The sequence below is a fragment of the Bacillus rossius genome, chromosome 1 (assembly GCF_032445375.1).
Source record: "Bacillus rossius redtenbacheri isolate Brsri chromosome 1, Brsri_v3, whole genome shotgun sequence".
In the NCBI taxonomy this organism is placed as follows: Eukaryota; Metazoa; Arthropoda; class Insecta; order Phasmatodea; family Bacillidae; genus Bacillus; species Bacillus rossius.
This window is the reverse complement of record NC_086330.1, coordinates 18,667,289-18,688,225: the sequence shown is the minus strand read 5'-3', so window position 1 is coordinate 18,688,225 and position 20,937 is coordinate 18,667,289. Positions and strand designations below refer to the sequence as shown.

The window sequence follows — 20,937 nt, the reverse complement described above, 5'->3', positions numbered from 1 at the left end:
ACAATGAGCGCAACGGGACACAGCGTTACGGAACAATCTGTGTAACGGGACACAGCGTAACGGAACAATGTGCGTAACGGGACACTTTTTCGTGCGTGCAGCCGGCGTTCAACGATTTATTAGACGTTGTCACGTCAAAAATAGTTATGACGTTTACGTTTATCAAACCCGTTTTCACAGTCACTATTTTGCAAGCGCAAGCGGGCTAATCTCAGTGAAGGAATTCCTAGTTGCTGGGGGACCCGGATCCCCTGCGTTGTCACCAGAGATTAAGGAAATACACAGATGGAGCTCAACGTGCGATGCTCGACGACGGGCGTGACATCAAAATGGGTAAGGGGGATTTCAGCGTACCACGCATAAACCAATATGGCGGTTGTTTGTTTACAAACGTATCAGCTGTGCCTGCATCGGAGGTTTAAACTTGAGAAAAAAAATGTCAACTCATATCATTAAATTTGTACTATGGATATTCGTTTTGGACTTAAATATATTAACTAGTAGTATTTTGATCAAATAATTATCTCTCTAACAGCTCAACTAACAGTCTTTAATAAAAGTAGACTAGAACAACTGATACAGATATAAACAAGCGTCCGCCATATTGGTATGTGAAAATCAGACAATCACTAGAGACCTGCAGAATTCGCGGTTTCGATGGCCTTCAGAATAGACTGCACATACCCCTGTACGCTCGGGAAAATAACGCAAGTTCATTGGCTGCCGACTTGTTAAGTCGTCTCAGCTGGTTTTGTCTGTCATTCGATCCTTCTTTGGTTGAGGGTTTAATAACTGGTTTGAGATTCGTCCAGATGAACAGTAAGCCAATAGCAAAAAAATATCTAAGAGGTATGTGTGTTTGAATTCTAGCCTATCACCGAATGAATCCGCGAATTTTGCAGGTCTCCAACGATCACGTGTGACGGCTGATGCTCCTCTAACCCTTGGTCGTCGCTAAGCGGTGACGCAGCAGCAGCGGGCTCTCGGCACGATGCCCGGTGCAGGTGCACTAGGAGGTGCGGCGCGATCGGTCAATATGACTGCGGCGGTCGTTCACCCAGCGGCATGTCCCCGCGGGGTCGTCGTGTTTCCCGCCCCTCCCCCTCCCCCCTCTCCATCCTGGGTGCACGTCGCACGGCGAGAGTACAACACCGCACCTGGGCGGCTCCTCGCAGCAGGGGGCGTGCCGGCGAGACACACAGCTCGCCGGATCCTCAGCAACCGCCCGCGGGGCAATACTGGTACGCTGTTACAAAATTACATTTAAATACACGCACTTTTCTAAACCAAGAACTCAACTCAAGTAAAAGTAATTTAAAATTATTTATTTATTTATTGCCTTATTTTAAGTGGCGAAGTTTTTATTTTATTTATCGTCTTTATTGGTGGCGAAGTTAAGGCGGTACACGCCTTTCCTTACACTTAAAACACTTTTCTGCAATTACATCAAATAGTGGAATATTAAAAATTAAGCATGATATATGCAGATGTTGACTAAATATTAAGAGAACAAATTAAAATTTTAACTTAATGTTCAAATATTAACAATTACAAAAAATACAACCATAACTAATTTAAAGTAATTAAAAATTAAGCATAGACATACATAAAAAGGAAAGTGATTAAACATACAGCAAATAGTATAAAAAAATACATAGGTGCTACTAGATTAAAACCAGTCACTCGCACATTCACACACCAATTCAAGCAATAGGGTAGCGGTGAAGTGGTCATGGTAAGCAGTTGTTACAAAGATGTTTTTTCAGCCTGTACTTAAAGGAAGCTAGATTTTTTGTTTGCCTTGTCGCTTGTATTTACTTAACCACATACATCTTTATTAACTTGGTACATTAAAAATAAACCTGATAAATTTTACAGCCTGGACATACCAAAAAATTGTCACAAATACATTTAAATAAAAAAAACCTGAATTAATAAATCAGTACAAATATGAAAATAAGAAAACAAAATTCGCATATAAGATACAAATGAGCTACCTAAAGTTTAATATATTATAGACATATTATAAAAAAAAGGGCATTAACTGAATCTTCGTGAAAAAGTACACCGTATTTCGACTTCCTAGTTTTTAGTTTCGTTCTAAACAAAGGTATACTCACACTTGGACCAAATAACAGCGTTATTACTGCAGACTTAACCAGGTTTTTTTTTTTTTTTAAAAAAATGTTTTGTTAATATTCTTTTGGATTCATGTTGAAAGTAAATCCACGGAGATCTGTGGATAATTTGTAACCAGCGTTCTTCGTGAACTGAAGGTGAAAATGAGCAAGCATGCGCGCTTCTCTTACTCTACATCCCTGGCACGTGTCGCGTTAGCGTCTCTTACCAACGCACTGTCGAGACAAGACATACATACATACACGCGCACGAACATCTCAGAGCGTGCCACACGGACGTGTCCACCACGAAGAAAACCAAAGCTACTTTCTCGCCCCGCGGCACCGTACACAATCCCCCAGCGCACGCCAATTCAGGCCTTACGTGCCGAGGAGACCGAGCCAGACTCACCGTCTCCTGTGCTTCTGCGCCTCGGAGGCGGAGTTAGCTCTGTGATGTATATGCATAAATTTCAAATTATTATGTATTAATTAACAGGGCAAATGTTCATATTAATCTTTAACTATAAACGAATGTGTTAGGAGGATAAATTGCAATTCATTTTATTAGTAACTATAGGTTAATGATCAAGCAGAGCCAAGGCGGAAGCTTCGTGCCATAGTATATCTGAATCATGGTTGTGGACGAGAGTTTGACGTCAGGGGATGACTGGAAATGCACGCGGGACAAGTTATCGGGAACTTAAGGGGCCCGCCTCGTCAGGGGTGGATGTGTGTTAGTGAGGCGGGATGATAAGCGCGACGCTCGCTGGTGCTTCCAGCGCGGTATAGCCTCTAAGCGCAAGTCTCTGAACTGGCGCGCATTCGTCTCGTCGTCACAGGATAACTGTGAAATTTGAGCGGTGACCGTAACATTATATGGCGGAGAAATGAAGAGCCTCTTAAGTGCTTTCAAGAATCTGTACTGATTGTTTTATGCCTAAAAATTACTCTGAAAAAACGCGTTTTAGCCATTTTAACGCTTCTAAAAATACAATTTAAAAACTTAATCCGAAATTAAAAGTACTTTTCGGCCCTCAGCGAACTCTTAAATGCTATTCGTAAATAGGCCCCACTCGGATATCTTGAGTAGTTTTGAAATCGCGTTGTTTTTCCTGAAGCTCTGCGCACCGTATGTGTGCCCAGGTAGGCGGGCCCCTTAAGTAAATAGCAAACAGCCTGTTAGCTCGGAAGCTAAAAAAAGTGTGCAGCGATGTGTACTGAGACCGGGCAGACAGTGACATCACGGATGGCGATCGGGGACGCAGCACGGGCGTGGTTAAGGGAGAGACGAGAGAGTTGCACATAGAAGCTGGAGGACGACGGTCGCAAGGCATGGACCAAGTAGGGTTCCGGGCGCGGCAGAGGGTTCGCGACATCAATCATAAAGTTAACCTCGGAATTATTGAATTCGACTGAAGCGCATCATTTCCGCAACCGTTCTGGCTCCCCTTCTAAAAGTACGCATAGTATAAGGAAATGTAATGTCTTTGTAAATCCTTGAATGTTACACAGAATTAATAAAAGGAAACAGGTTCATCATAAGAGTTAAAGTTGTTGCTTTAAAACTCCGCTCACCTACCCACAACGTCTGCCTAATAAAAATCCTCGCCGCTCGGATACGGCAGCTCCGCGCAGGCAGGCGCCTTAATCGGCGGGTCCCGAGCAGTCGGCGGGAGTTTCACAAGAGAGCGAGTTTCCTGCCGCGTTGAAAGTGAAGGGATCACCCAAGTTTCGGTCGAAATTTCAGTCGCCATCGTCAGCGTTTCTTACTTCCACCTCTCATTCAGAGGACCTCCAAGCTCATTAGGAGACCATGATGGACGATAATTTACCCTGAGAGAAGTTTATATTTCAATTCAACTTTCTTGTTTTAAATCTTTATCCTCTCTCTCACGAACTGAATAAAAAAAAAAATCTAGCCAAGGTCCGTCGTGAAACGTACATTGCAGAATATCGTAAATTTTATTTTATATATAATGAAGTGCTCTCATTGCTCGGATGTTTGAATTATATGCTAGGACTTCGGGTTCCAGGATATTAGTTTGCTTACCAAAACGTTAAATGGTGCTGAGATTTTGAATAACTTCCATACAGACATAGAAACCTGCATGTGCAGCGGTAATGCACTTCTACTTCATAAGCAACGGCCATAGCTTTAAAAAATAAAAAATAATAAAATGAGCATTACTAACCATACCATTTTTTTTGTGAGCGTTCAAATTCAAAACAAGGACTACCCATAAGTTATATTTAAATTAAAATTTCATGAAAGTGATAGTGATCTCAGGCTTAATAATTAAAAAGTGCCACCGGAGATTTACAAAAGCATTTAAAATTCTAAATCAAGAAATATGGCAGTACAATGACAGTGAACTGTACATCTATATAACACTCTCCAAAAGACAACTCTTAAATTATTTTTCTAAAAATAAATTTATAAATACCATGACTCACACATTACGTAGGCCTGCATGTACGTGGGTGCAAGTAAACTATACCTTACTTTCTCCGTAAACATATTTATTTGTATAAAAAAAGGTGCCTTGCTCGCACCCCAAAAAACTTACAAAATATTTCTAAACAAATAATTATTTAAAATATCACACTCTCGATAACTCTAAAACTTTAAAATTTACTTGGGTGGTAGAAATTTACGTAACTTACATTAACTTTAATATTACAAATAATATTAATACCAAACATAACTAACATATTTAAGACTAAACATAAATAACTACCGGGCGTGACGTAGAACTGAATACCTAACAGGCCTAAAGGTGTTTGAACAGCACATCTTTTTTGCCACCTATGAAATGAACATGAGATAATAATTCATAAAATAATCACAAAATCGTCGCTAGGGTGCTTCGAGACAACACATTTGCCATAAACATAGGTTGGCAATCCCTATCTTTTTTTATGTTTCACAAACCAGTTGGTGAGGACAACTTGATTACCAAACGTGAGTTTTAAGACTAGTCTCCAAACACCATACGAGCATAAAAAGCTTATGATATTCTGTTAACGACAATCATAAACCATTACACTCGAATGCACAATCATATTTTAAGGACACGACCTTTCTTAAGTACCCAATCGTCTCAATTTATCATTTTTTTCTATGCAAAAATCTTACATAATAAAAATATTACGTAAACATTTTTGCATGTACGCGCTGATTAATTATTCAAGATCTCGTTTTAGTCTCCCACTCGTAATACTTCTTCAACTTCAAGTAAATACAAATTAGTCTTTACTGTTTCATAGACGTCGGCCTGTGCCTGTTTCAGTTAAATCTCAACGCAACTGTAGTTATGAATTCGAGAAGATTGTAAGATTTACTGTATGAAACTTAACACACCAGTTGGGATTTACAGTCCATAAGCGTATTCACCCACCGGATGTATGAGGCGCGTTATGTGAAAGCATGCATATTCATTTAGTTATGCGATTGACGCACGCGTCTGTTTTAATGAAAAAAAAGTAACAGATGTAGACACTGAAGTTACACGTTCAATAAAGTTTTTGTGACAGATACTTCAAATGTATCAATGTTATTTTTTTTTGGAGTGGTTTCATGATTGCAGCTAACCCTCTTCACTTAAAAATAATTGGATTTATGGCATTATTTTTGTCAAACTTTGTATTTAAGAAAAATTTATTTGCCGTTTCACTGAAAAAATTCTATGATTAAACCCCCCCCCCCCCATGCAAAAAAAAAATTTGATCCTAGATTTTGTTTCACAAATAAAGTTGTTGATGGAAAAATATAATATAGTGAATGCTAACTTGGTAGATAATATTAATTGTAAACGTTTTTGTTTTCGATGATTTACACAATTTTGAACAATCGGGTTTTGGTACTTTTATTCCTGGGCTCAATGGAAGAGCTTTTTTAAAAAAAAAATATTGGCATTTTTATTAACTGAGGGATTTCCCTGTAATTTTATTTCGATAGCGCTCTTGAATAATATTTTCCGTCTCAAATTTTCTCAACACATTATTACCAAGTATTATCTAACAATGGTCAAAAGCCACACAAGTGCTCACACGTGACTTTCACTGATCGAAAATGACAATTAGTAAATATCTATAGAGCGTCCTACTCATAATTGCAGTGTGGAAGTGGATGAGTGCTTTCTCTCTCTCTCTCTCTCTCTTTGTAAAACCCGCCGACTGCCGTTTACGCTCTCCTTGTTTCTGCACGCGTTGTTGCCAAATATAACAAGTAATTGAAATCGAAGGCAATGGATATTGTTTATTTATTTATCAAGAGAACATTACAATTTTCGTATGAATTCGTATCAATGAATGTGTGAATTTTTTCTTGTTTTAAGTTGAAAAGAGGCGATTTATTACATATATATGAGCGTGATAGTAGGCGTAGCCTTAAAAAAAACAACATAATAAATACTAAAATTGATTCTTAATGTATTTATCGTGTACTCAGAATTCCAAAGGAGTACATTCCCTTTAACTTCTTCGTAAAGTGTTATAGATCTGGCAACAGCGCGCGCTGTAATCCGTGTATTGCAATCCAAGCGCGAGACGGTCTGTAGTGAGATAATTTGCCATCCAAGCTGTGCGAATATATGTATTTACAGGACAATTCCTTAAATGACAACAGTGTGAACACCAACGGGACGCAATACAGAGTTCCTGAGACAGCTCGCTGTTTAAACGAAAGGCTGACTACATGACGTCACACAACAGACCGATGCTACGGAGCTACGATCACGTGACTAACCTGGTTCGTTCCGTGCTTTGTTCCAGGAGACTGCCCACTCGCCTCGCACCCCCTTCAAAGTAATGACGTCATAGATTTTTCAGTGATCTTCAGCCCGACGCTTTTAGCACACCAGGTAAGTAATCAGTGTAAATGCATTGAGTGAGACATAATGGTGGAATAGGGAAAACTTGGGCCATGGTTTTCTTAAAATTTTGCTTAAAGACATTTATGTGCGTTGACAATCTCACACTATGATATATGACTAGATTTATTAATTAATTTTTTATTTAATTCGACTTTGTTTTGGTGCAGTTAAGGTGTATACTCCTCGCTTACACTGAGCCATGAGACATAAACAACGTATAAAAAGTTATATCTAGGAATAAAACATAAAATGACATACTAAAAAATTACAAATTAGAGCAATTACTGGTGAATTATCTACCTATTGAACATCAAAGATTAGTACTAACATTAGTTATGTAAAATATTGTATTACATATAAAAACATAAATATAATTAAATAAAACATAACATATTTTTAAAAGGAAATATGCAAATATGATTAAATATTAATCTAAAACGTATTAGATATAGCTTTAAAAAGAAAATTAATTAAATTATAATTACAATTCTTATTATTATAATCTCATTATCATACCTTCACAGACACATTTATTCAGTATTCCATTGGGTACGTGTCTGTGAATTTTTTCTTTGAAAAATAAGAGTTGTGACAGAAGTTATTGAGTTGATCCCCGTTTGGGTAGGGAATTTTTAACTATTGGAAAATTTTCCTCACTGGTCCAGGAATGATGATCAAGTAGTCCTTTCTGCTCCGTACAGCGAAAGGTAATGGCGAGCCATCGCAGACTCGTCTCTTCTAGTCTGCCCTTGTCTCCCCGCGGAGGACCCAGACCTGTCATGTAGCGCTCAGAGTTCCTGACTTATGCCTGTAACTCAATCTGGCGTAAAGCAGGAACATTTACATACTAAATAAACAGGAAAATAAGTGGTAATAGAAGGCTGAACGTAACCGTGACATATGTAAGACCTATAACTTTTCTATATTTATTTTATATTTATCGTTTTCTATTTAGCAATTTTTTTTTAGAATTAAGATATTTTACAAACAGGCTAGATTTTTGTTGTGAAACGCTGGTGGTCCAAGAACCATTTGTTATACATACTGCAGTACGAAGAACCTAACCTTTGATACAATGTTTTTTAAAATTAATTTATATGTTTATGCAATTGTAAATAAACATAATTTGTTTTAATACAATTTGTTTTTTTACTGTGGCTATTGCGAATGCCGTTTTTCTGATAGTTACAATTAAGAAAATTTAATTAGGCATATGTACAGGCAAGCAATCATTTCGCGTGATATTCTGAGCACCTTTCTGTAGTGCTGTGTTACAGGCTTACATATGTATTGGCTGCTACCTAAAATAGGAGTAGCAGAGTTCAACCATTTAATTCATTTGGAATTGGGCGACTTCATTACTGAACGAATATCATTTGTGTGCAAATCACCAAGCTCATAAACAAATCGTTACAGTTTTAAAACTAAAATGTTGTGATATGATTATTTTATTGAATAATCACTCAAATATAATATGGACCAGACCTATATGAAATGAAATCACTACAAGTGTCACGCATAATTCGTGTCAGGGAAACAGAAGAAAAATTAAATTGCAGAACACTTTCTTTTAATTGTTTGAGCTGTGGATAAAAAATACCCCAAGCTTGAATATTATTTATTTATACACTAAAACCACTGCAATTAGATAATATGTAGTAAATACACGGGGAAGAATTAAAGTTATTTAGAAAATAAAATAAAATACAAAATTTTAATCCATAAGAGGTGTCAATCTAAATGAAATACACATTTCCTTGTTTGAAACCGACAAGTTTGAAGCTGTGAAGTGAACTTATTAAAAAAAACAAAAAAATTTCGTTTCCATATTAAACGTTTGAACATCAAAAGAATCTTGCAGCTAAAGCGACGGAAAATATTCGAAATATAAACATATATGTTATTAATTAGTATGAGTATAAATTAGTATATTAAAACTCGTTGATTAGATTCTTGTGCTCTACATGGAAAGTTTAGTGGTCGTACAGCATAAACTACGAAACTGTTAATTTAAGTAGGCCTATTTGTGTGAACTTGAGAAAATTTCCCGTGGATGATAGAGAGCACAGACTGCTCGTGATTCCGGACTGAGACAAGGAGTATTGGATGGCCGATAAGCTGCAAGTTCGACGTCGTTGCAGGAAATTATAGGAATGTAAATACTCCGCTTATCAAAAAAGTCACCATAATTAAGTCCCACGAGCCGATTTGGACTTTATAATCAAAAAACATATTAAAGAAGAAGGTTCATATATTGCTACTGAAATTAAAAGAAAACAATTCAAAATGATTGAAATTTAAATTGTAATAAATATATTGAGTTTAAAAAACTTAGAAATATTTAAAAGGCACATTGACTTAATGTTAGGTATGTAATAATTAAGGGTATATTTTAAGATTCACTAATTACTAGCGTAATAATATCACCGGTTAGTATGAGAAGAAAAAGAGCGTAAAATAGTTAAGAAGTGCAACTTTCCATTGATATCTCTACGATTGCTATTTTAATTTTTGAATTATACTTCTTTAGGCGTGTTGTGATAACACGGTGAGAGTGAATTTTCAAAATGCTCGCGCACCATGCAAGGAATTTTTCACAGGATGAAAAAAGGCTACATACAAATAAAAATTATAATTGTTCTTTTAAATCTTAAACTTAAGTGATTGATATTGAATACTGGTCAACGTAATTAAAAAAATATATTAAATTTGTTTATTAGTGAAAGAAATTGTGTTTATAAACTTTTTCAAGTGTTTTTTTAAGTGTATTTATATAAGTGATGTAATATTCTCCTCAGTATAATTTATTTGTTTAAAAAAATTAGATTATAACATTTTTATTTAATAAGTAATTAAAATAAATTAGAATAAATATTTAGCATATTTATTGATTTTCATTACTAAATAAAATTTAGCTTAAGTATTTTACTAACTTAAATAATTAATTATATTATATATGTGTTTATATTAGTAAGTAATTATTTTAATTTTTAGAATTTATACTTTACCAACCGTATTTATAATATCACTCAAGTCTTTATATTATTTTTTCTATTAATTGTAGCTTGCAAAATTAAAATGCAGTTTTATATCACGCCAAGTAAGTATAACTTCAAACGCTGGTACATAAGTTCACGCACCCATTTTTTTTTAAAACGTGCTTTAAACTAGTATTTTTTTATAATTATTTCTTACTTACTTGCTCATTTATTATCAATTCTCTGTAAGGAGTTTCAGTGTAAACGAATAATAAAAATCGATTGCGGGGACAAAATGGTATACTTTGGCGGGACTTAATTAGTCTCGTAAATTCACGTTGGACTTCCGCTGTTGCCTCTTGATTGTCGTTTCACACGCAGGGTAGCCGAGCCCAAGCAAGATGGCGGTCGCGCGTGTAGCATGTTGGCTCCGGCACTTCCCACTTCAGAAGTCCATTTGACAGCAGATGCAGTCTATGTATGTTCTCAGGAAGAACATGTCATTTATTATTACGAGAATTCGACGCACGCTGAAAAAAAAAAGAACACTGTAAAGTAATGAAAAAAAATTGGTTGTCTGTAAAGTCGGTTTACGGACGATAGTTTAACGTGACGTCATAACAAAACATTGATGAAATGATTGTATACTTTTATGAATAAATTTGAATAATTTTTATCGAATTATCACGATTTTGTATGGATACAAAGAAGGAGTGAAATGAAATGTACAATTTAATTAATAAATTTACTTTTATTTGCCCTCGTTAATTCAAATATGTTTATTACTTTAACGAAGAGATTATTTTAACTATAACTTTTATACATGTTTGCTATTTAACTTCTTCCAATCTGTGTTATTCTGTTAAGGATAGGAAAAGTAGGAAACGAATGGGAGTGTTTCAAGTTTAATGTGCCTCGAAAAAGTCAAATCAATGGTTGTTCCAATCGAGTGGAAGAGAGATAGATGCGGCGCAAGCGTACAATGAGTGCAACGGGACACAGCGTAACGGGACAATGTGCGTAACGGGACAATTTTTCGTGCGTGTAGCCAGAGTTCATCGATTTATAAGACGTTGTCACGTCAAAAAATGCTAAGCAATAATTTTAAGTCTAGCAGTATTAAAACTTTAGTCCTGACAGTGTAAAAACACGTAATTTGTAAACGTTTTCTGTGCTGCAAGAACAGCTGCATTAAACATCCAAACCAATCTATTTTGTCTTAATTTTTATATACTATTGTCTATACATGATTACGATTTCCTCAAACATATTTATTTTTGTCTGTTCATTTAAAACATCACTTTCGATCGCGAGATATTTTTTTTACATTTATTGATCCTATTGAAGGGCCTAAATAGCTGGGGATGTAAAATTATGATAGGATTGATCATCCAGTAAATAAAGTAAGTGCTGTCCTTATAGTTTAAGAGCAGTATCACTCTGATATTTATTTAGTCTCCCACAGCGAAAAGATGCAGAGATAAAAGCCGTGAGTTGGTGGGTTTTCTCATGGTAATTTCTGCCCCCTCCCCCCAAAACAAACAATCCTCCATTGCTCCAACTCACCGTTCTGACGCTTAAGCCGTCTGTGGCGACCTGGATGCCGATGAGATGTTAGCGCTCCGTGCCCCAAGCTGCATTGGGTTACTATCGCGTTTTCATCTCATTATTTTGTGTAGGTAGAGAGATTTATACGGATATTTCACCATCATGCATCTTCATGTTATGTTCCGATAAAATTTTTATTGCCCGATAGACAGTAAACTTTATCGGCTTTATATAAAATGACAGGTATTGATTCATATTAAAAAAAAGAGTACGCGAGTTAGAAGTTATAATTACTTGGCGTTATAAAAAAACTTTAATTTTTTAAGCAAATAATAAAAGGTTGGAGCGATAGAAAAAATACGGTTGGTAAGGTATAAATTAAATCAAATAAAAAAAATCAACACTTAAGATTAATATAAATACGGGTATAAAATTATTTAATTTTAGTAAAATAAGCGAGGTAAATTTTCATTACTACTGAAAATAAATAAATAAGCTGAATGTTTTTATAAATCATTACTATCAAACAATTATTAAATAATAAAAAATAATTTATTATTTATAATTGAAAATAAATTAACATACAGAAACTAAACCTCACTTATATGAATACACTTGAAAAAGTTTATAAACATAATATCTATAACTAATATTCACAAAAAGTGTTTTTAATTCTATGGACTACTATACAATATCAATCACTAATGTATAAGATTTAAAAGCAAACACATAATATTTATTTGTATGTAGCCTTTTATCAACCTACCAATTTTTTTTTTGATGCTGCGTAAGCATCGTAAGAAATTTACTCTCATCCTTTTGATAACGCGCCTGAAGATGGTTACCTAAAAAAAAAAAAACTATTTGCAAAATAAGATTTTTGTCAATTTATATAATTTCACAATATTTAGTAGGCTTTGTTTATATCACGCCAAAGACAAACTGAAAAAAAAGAGTTCGCACATGAGCGAAATGGTTTTCTTTACAATGTACATAGCCTACTAAATATTGTAACATTTAATTAAATGAAAAATGAGAGTGGGTTATGATTATTGATAGTATTATTATGAATTTCACTAATGTTGCAGTAATATAAATTCACTGAACTAATTCCAATAAAAGCATGTTTGTAAAAAAATTAGTTGTCTGTACGGACGATAGTTTAACGTGACAACGTCATAACAAAACATTGATGAAATGGTTCCATACTTTTATTAATAAAATTGAATGATTTTTATTTTAATAAAAACTAAAACGCTACAAAACTAAATTTTTTTTTTGCAAAACTCCGTTCCCCCGGAGAAACCCCCGGAATGGCCACCGCATGGGGAGCCCAAGAAAAGAAACGGGCTCCCCATTTGGAAGCCACCTGGAAGGTTTTTTTCTGTTCCACCCACCGTTTCTTTGGTAGCCTGACTTGTTACAAGGGATTGTATTCCTACCAGAGAAAATGCCACCATTTTGTCTGGGCAATCCGCCTTGGAGGAGCCGGGGCGCGAACCCGGGTCCTACAAGTCACAAGGCAGGCGCTCTACCCCAGAACCAGAGTGGTAGAGCGGATACCTGCAGTCTTCTTAACACTGACATGGTGTTATTCCAAGAGTTTACTGTAGTTTCATGTATCATTAACATCTAACCTCGGTAACGAACACATTTATGTGTTCTTATGTTGTTCGTTCAGCATTAATGATGTAATTTCATAACAATGAAATATTATTTGTGTAATTAGTCAGGCAATTTTTTTTTGACTATTTCCTGCAAACAAACTTACAGTCCCGCTGTGCAATAATTATATAGAAATATAGACTCGTAAAAACATATGTAAGAGCTGGCACTGTCGATGGTAAAGTTATTTTGAAATAAATGTTAGATACTAGAAGATTGTGTTTAGTTAAAATATGTGTGTGCTTACAAGCATGAAATTACTATAACAATGTTTTTTTTTTGTTTTAAAAGCCACAGGAAAGTTAACCTTGTTACTTCACTTTTGGCTTTTTTTTTGTTTTACCGCATTTTATTTATTTTTTATTTTAAAAGCTACAGAAAAATTAACCTTGTTATTTCACTTATGGCATTTTTTTTGTTTTACCGTGCTTAATATGCGCAGCTAATACTGGAAAGCTATTCAAACAACTGTTTGCAAATAGGCATTTTCAAAATATTAAATTAAGTACTAAATCAATTATAATAAAATTAAAAGATACATTTCATACTGACATTGCCGGAATTTTAGGTAATGATAGTACTGACATTAAATCGACCAGTTTCTGAAGACTAAGAGTTTAGGTGGCGCTAGTTTTGCGAGATTTTCTTACTTATTAAGAAATATTCACATTATTTGAATACAACTATATTTTATTGGAACTTACAGTACTCCTGAGTACGGAATTCTTGGTAATAGCTTACATCAGGGTTAAGCAGGAGCATAAATGTTTTATTTCATACAAAGAAACCCTCAGAAACTTGCATGGTGTCAATAGTTATTAATATTTTATTGACAGATATGAGTAGAATGATTATCATTTTGATAATATCTTAAAAAGCAAACACGCTTTTTCTTAAATAACATACATTTTTTATTTGACACTATTTTTAATTCAAATTTATTAAAATTTATTTCCTATTTTTTAGTTGGATTTTCTATAAAAGCGTGTTTTTTTAGTTTTTTAAACTATTATTTATTTTCTACTTTTTAGTTTTGTTTATTTATAAAAGCGTGTTTTTTAATTTTTTTAAACTGTTATTTGTTCTAATCTACTATTAATTCCGTGATAACTATAAGTAACTGTAATTTTTTTCCCAATTATTAATGTGTACAGCTGTATTGATAGTCAAATCTCGATTTTAGAAGCCATTCAAAGATTTTAACGTTATCAACATATAAAGTGAGACTTAATGGTATAAGGTTATTGACGAACAAGTGATATCGACCAGTATTACATACTGTACGAAATCAATGCTGTGAAGCAGGAACGGATGGAAGTTACGGATTAATTATTACGTGAAGCGTTCCACATTTACGTAACAGGAATTTTGGGAAGGATAAGGATTAAGAAAGGATGAGGAAAGGACCTTCTCAATGAGAGTGTATAGAATATGTGAGAAAAATTCGGATAGCCCGGACTGGGATTCGAACCCAGAGCCTTCCAATGACATGTCGGACGCTCTTCCATCGGGCGCTCGATGTACGATAAATATGATACAAAGCGCCCCACGCTTTTTTCACAATAATACTAGTATTTTTCATTCATTATTGTTTTAAGCTTATTTTAAAAATTATTTTTCACTTTTTAGTTCGATGTGCTTTAAAAGCGTGTTTATTGGTTTTTTTTAAACAATATTTATTTTTCACTTTTTAGTTTGAATAGAAGGATTGGCGAAGTCCCAGACGAATTACAGTTGAATTTACGGCACAAATCTCAAATTTTGTTGGAAAAAAAAAAAAACTTTTCAGCCGTGGATGGGACTAGAACCAACGACCCGTGATTCTGTAGATTGACGTCACCTAAGACCCGCGCTTAAATCCGCTCGGTCAACAAACCAACTGTCGAGGATAATTGGAATTAATACTAATACCGGAGTGCTCGAGCTGTAAAGTAGGTAGACGGTACGCATGCGCCAACTGCACGGTTGTCTCGCTCTCACACAGAGGCTGGGTGAGGCAATTTTTAAATCCTGTCGATCCTAATCAGAATAATGAGATAAACTTATTAAATTAGTGTATTGTCACCGGTCCTCGATAAGTGTACGAAGTTTAGATTAAATCTGTCCGTTTAGAGTGGGTCAAAATCGAGTGCAAAGGAGTCGGTTACAAACATACAAACATACAGGTGAAGCTAATATAAAGCGTGTAAAAAAAACTATATTTTAGAATAATGTTTAGTCGACAACTAAAATTAAATAATTTCCTTTCTTTTCATAGCTTAGTAATGCATAAAACTCAAGTAAAAAATTATGTGTAAATACATTTTGAAGTAGGTACATACAACTACTAACCCAGCATGGTGGTTAACACTAAGCCTTAAACAATGATTTGTTTACCTTAAAGAATGCCATGACCTGCGCGCTTTACTGAAAATAAAATATTATTTACATCAAAATGGAACGGCTTTTTCGCCAGAAAAAAAATCCGTCAAAAATGCGTGTCACGGCTAGGCTGGAATAGCTACTTACCATTTCGTTTGCCCGGGTTCCAGTGCAGTTGAGTGTTTGAAGTTTCATTAAAAGCACGTGTAAAATTTCTTCTGCTTCAAATAGCTACTTTGAGTGTAGCATATGAGACGACAAGTAGTGAGAGGTATATTTGGGGGGTTCGACGCCAAGATTCGGGATGATAAGACGGAGAGCCGATCACCATCTTGAATGATGTCACGGCCGCAATTAATCTTTAACCCGACAACCATCTTGAATCCATAATCTTGAATTCTAGAAAATTCAGCCATTTTGAATTAAGATTTTATTTTTAGTTCGAGAAAATTATACCTCCTTGGAATTTTTTAATATTAATTATTATTTTTTTTTCAGCTTTCGGTTCCGGATGGATGCATTTGTTAATAATTAATGGCAACATATACTTCCTCCATGATGCCTAAGTTTAGACCGATCCTTACAACTGCAACAAAAGCATATATGATCATCCGCCTATCAAATTTCCCCCTTCCCCATTTTTTTCTCCCAGTAATTCTCATCTGAATACTCCTACACACCCCCACACACAACACCCTATTTCCTCACACAACCCAAAAATCTCCCCCTCCCCCCATCAAACCAAACCATTTTTTCAACACATGTACACAATTTACCATTTACACACGAATTTATGGGCCCTGAGCGCTCAGGTTGCAACAGTTTACTTTCTCGTATCATTTGTTACCTAGGAGACAATGTTTTCTTGTTTCGAGATAAATTCAACGATTATCGTCTCGTTATTAACGCCAATATACTTGCTATTTGTGGTGTATAATATTGGCATAGGCCTAAACCTAAAAAATTCACACACTAAAATATTACGCACCTGGTAGTTTGCACTTGACTGCCAGATATGCGAGTACGGTGACATTTTTCCGTTAAAACGTATCGATCAAAGACATATTCTGTTTCAAATGTGGACGTCACAGTTCATTGTAAAACCGGAATTTCTCCCTCGAAAAAGGGACATTTTAAGATAGTTTGAGGATTTCTGAGTTGTTTCTTAGAAATATTTTGGAAAATATTTCTCAAAATCCCAGGAGGTGGTCGCTCATTAACCTGCACCACAAAACGACGCACAAAACCTTGTCCCAGACTCGCCATTGACACATTACTAACATGTAGTCACAGTCATACAGTCTCGTTCTTCCACGTTGTGTTTAATTTTTCGTTTTTTATTTTGTATTTGCTTATTCTAAATTTTAACCCAATCCTTCACTTGCATAAGATTATCTGCAACAAAAATTATTCAAAAGATGGTAACTTAGCGTAATATCAGGGGTGTAAACATTAATGCAAGCGATAATATTAAGAACGTTTTGCACACAATTTCGCATCCATTATAGTACCATTAAGTAAATGTCTATTGAAAATATGTTTGGCAGAACAATAAATACAAGGGAGGTATGGTGTAATTGATTTAAAAATGGCCTTGAAAAATGTAAAAAAAATGTAAAATGAATAAAATAAAATGACTTGTGAGAATGTGACTTAAAGAAATCGTAACACGGTGTCATGTGAATAATTACAATATAACACCAAATTTGTTTAGACCATGCATAAGGAGGCAGTAGGTGAGAGGGCTCCAGACAACGACAGGTCTACGTGATTGCTGCTCTATGTTGCCGCAGGTCGGAAATGAACCAGCGGGGCCCGGCGACCCCCCGGCGCACCGCACAGCCCCAGCAGCAGGAGGCAGCAGCTGAGAGGGCTCCAGACAACAACAGGTCTACGTGATTGCTGCTCTATGGTGTCGCAGGTCGGACATGAACCAGCGGGGCCCGGCGACACCCCGGCGCGCCGCACAGCCCCAGCAGCAGGAGGCAGCAGCTGAGAGGGCTCCAGACAACAACAGGTCTACGTGATTGCTGCTCTATGTGGTCGCAGGTCGGACATGAACCAGCGGGGCCCGGCGACCCCCCGGCGCGCCGCACAGCCCCAGCAGCAGGAGGCAGCAGCTGAGAGGGCTCCAGACAACAACAGGTCTACGTGATTGCTGCTCTATGTTGCCGCAGGTCGGACATGAACCAGAGGGGCCCGGCGACCCCCCGGCGCACCGCACAGCCCCAGCAGCAGGAGGCAGCAGCTGAGAGGGCTCCAGACAACAGGTCTACGTGATTGCTGCTCTATGGTGTCGCAGGTCGGACATGAACCAGCGGGGCCCGGCGACCCCCAGCAGCAGGAGGCAGTAGCTGAGAGGGCTCCAGACAACAACAGGTCTACGTGATTGCTGCTCTATGGTGTCGCAGGTCGGACATGAACCAGCGGGGCCCGGCGACCCCCCGGCGCGCCGCACAGCCCCAGCAGCAGGAGGCAGCAGCTGAGAGGGCTCCAGACAACAACAGGTCTACGTGATTGCTGCTCTATGTTGCCGCAGGTCGGACATGAACCAGCGGGGCCCGGCGACCCCCCGGCGCACCGCACAGCCCCAGCAGCAGGAGGCAGCAGCTGAGAAGGCTCCAGACAACAACAGGTCTACGTGATTGCTGCTCTATGGTGTCGCAGGTCGGACATGAACCAGCGGGGCCCGGCGACCCCCCGGCGCGCCGCACAGCCCCAGCAGCAGGAGGCAGCAGCTGAGAGGGCTCCAGACAACAACAGGTCTACGTGATTGCTGCTCTATGTTGCCGCAGGTCGGACATGAACCAGCGGGGCCCGGCGACCCCCCGGCGCACCGCACAGCCCCAGCAGCAGGAGGCAGCAGCTGAGAGGGCTCCAGACAACAGGTCTACGTGATTGCTGCTCTATGGTGTCGCAGGTCGGACATGAACCAGCGGGGCCCGGCGACCCCCAGCAGCAGGAGGCAGTAGCTGAGAGGGCTCCAGACAACAACAGGTCTACGTGATTGCTGCTCTATGGTGTCGCAGGTCGGACATGAACCAGCGGGGCCCGGCGACCCCCCGGCGCACCGCACAGCCCCAGCAGCAGGAGGCAGCAGCTGAGAGGGCTCCAGACAACAACAGGTCTACGTGATTGCTGCTCTATGGTGTCGCAGGTCGGACATGAACCAGCGGGGCCCGGCGACACCCCGGCGCGCCGCACAGCCCCAGCAGCAGGAGGCAGCAGCTGAGAGGGCTCCAGACAACAACAGGTCTACGTGATTGCTGCTCTATGTGGTCGCAGGTCGGACATGAACCAGCGGGGCCCGGCGACCCCCCGGCGCGCCGCACAGCCCCAGCAGCAGGAGGCAGCAGCTGAGAGGGCTCCAGACAACAACAGGTCTACGTGATTGCTGCTCTATGTTGCCGCAGGTCGGACATGAACCAGAGGGGCCCGGCGACCCCCCGGCGCACCGCACAGCCCCAGCAGCAGGAGGCAGCAGCTGAGAGGGCTCCAGACAACAGGTCTACGTGATTGCTGCTCTATGGTGTCGCAGGTCGGACATGAACCAGCGGGGCCCGGCGACCCCCAGCAGCAGGAGGCAGTAGCTGAGAGGGCTCCAGACAACAACAGGTCTACGTGATTGCTGCTCTATGGTGTCGCAGGTCGGACATGAACCAGCGGGGCCCGGCGACCCCCCGGCGCGCCGCACAGCCCCAGCAGCAGGAGGCAGCAGCTGAGAGGGCTCCAGACAACAACAGGTCTACGTGATTGCTGCTCTATGTTGCCGCAGGTCGGACATGAACCAGCGGGGCCCGGCGACCCCCCGGCGCACCGCACAGCCCCAGCAGCAGGAGGCAGCAGCTGAGAAGGCTCCAGACAACAACAGGTCTACGTGATTGCTGCTCTATGGTGTCGCAGGTCGGACATGAACCAGCGGGGCCCGGCGACCCCCCGGCGCGCCGCACAGCCCCAGCAGCAGGAGGCAGCAGCTGAGAGGGCTCCAGACAACAACAGGTCTACGTGATTGCTGCTCTATGTTGCCGCAGGTCGGACATGAACCAGCGGGGCCCGGCGACCCCCCGGCGCACCGCACAGCCCCAGCAGCAGGAGGCAGCAGCTGAGAGGGCTCCAGACAACAGGTCTACGTGATTGCTGCTCTATGGTGTCGCAGGTCGGACATGAACCAGCGGGGCCCGGCGACCCCCAGCAGCAGGAGGCAGTAGCTGAGAGGGCTCCAGACAACAACAGGTCTACGTGATTGCTGCTCTATGGTGTCGCAGGTCGGACATGAACCAGCGGGGCCCGGCGACCCCCCGGCGCGCCGCACAGCCCCAGCAGCAGGAGGCAGCAGCTGAGAGGGCTCCAGACAACAACAGGTCTACGTGATTGCTGCTCTATGTTGCCGCAGGTCGGACATGAACCAGCGGGGCCCGGCGACCCCCCGGCGCACCGCACAGCCCCAGCAGCAGGAGGCAGCAGCTGAGAGGGCTCCAGACAACAACAAGTCTACGTGATTGCTGCTCTATGGTGTCGCAGGTCGGACATGAACCAGCGGGGCCCGGCGACCCCCCGGCGCGCCGCACAGCCCCAGCAGCAGGAGGCAGCAGCTGAGAGGGCTCCAGACAACAACAGGTCTACGTGATTGCTGCTCTATGGTGTCGCAGGTCGGACATGAACCAGCGGGGCCCGGCGACCCCCCGGCGCGCCGCACAGCCCCAGCAGCAGGAGGCAGCAGCTGAGAGGGCTCCAGACAACAACAGGTCTACGTGATTGCTGCTCTATGTTGCCGCAGGTCGGACATGAACCAGCGGGGCCCGGCGACCCCCCGGCGCACCGCACAGCCCCAGCAGCAGGAGGCAGCAGCTGAGAGGGCTCCAGACAACAACAGGTCTACGTGATTGCTGCTCTATGGTGTCGCAGGTCGGACATGAACCAGCGGGGCCCGGCGACCCCCAGCAGCAGGAGGCAGTAGCTGAGAGGGCTCCAGACAACAACAGGTCTACGTGATTGCTGCTTTATGTTGCCGCAGGTCGGACATGAACCAGCGGGGCCCGGCGACCCCCCGGCGCACCGCACAGCCCCAGCAGCAGGAGGCAGCAGCTGAGAGGGCTCCAGACAACAACAGGTCTACGTGATTGCTGCTCTATGGTGTCGCAGGTCGGACATGAACCAGCGGGGCCCGGCGACCCCCAGCAGCAGGAGGCAGTAGCTGAGAGGGCTCCAGACAACAACAGGTCTACGCTATTGCTGCTCTATGTTGCCGCAGGTCGGACATGAACCAGCGGGGCCCGGCGACCCCCCGGCGCGCCGCACAGCCCCAACAGCAGGTGGCAGCAGCTGAGAGGGCTCCAGACAACGACAGGTCTACGTGATTGCTGCTCTATGTTGTCGCAGGTCGGACATGAA

At 40.4% G+C, this 20,937-nt stretch overlaps 1 long non-coding RNA gene across 1 annotated transcript in view; it reads left to right on the top strand.

Moving 5' to 3' along the window:
• Positions 1-17,543, top strand: part of LOC134532870 (uncharacterized) — a 127,887-nt gene extending 110,344 nt beyond the window's left edge. The window contains exons 2-3 of the long non-coding RNA XR_010075195.1: positions 6,894-6,982; positions 17,468-17,543. This is a non-coding gene — a long non-coding RNA (uncharacterized LOC134532870). The remainder of the gene's footprint in view (positions 1-6,893; positions 6,983-17,467) is intronic.
• Positions 17,544-20,937: the final 3,394 nt, after the last annotated feature.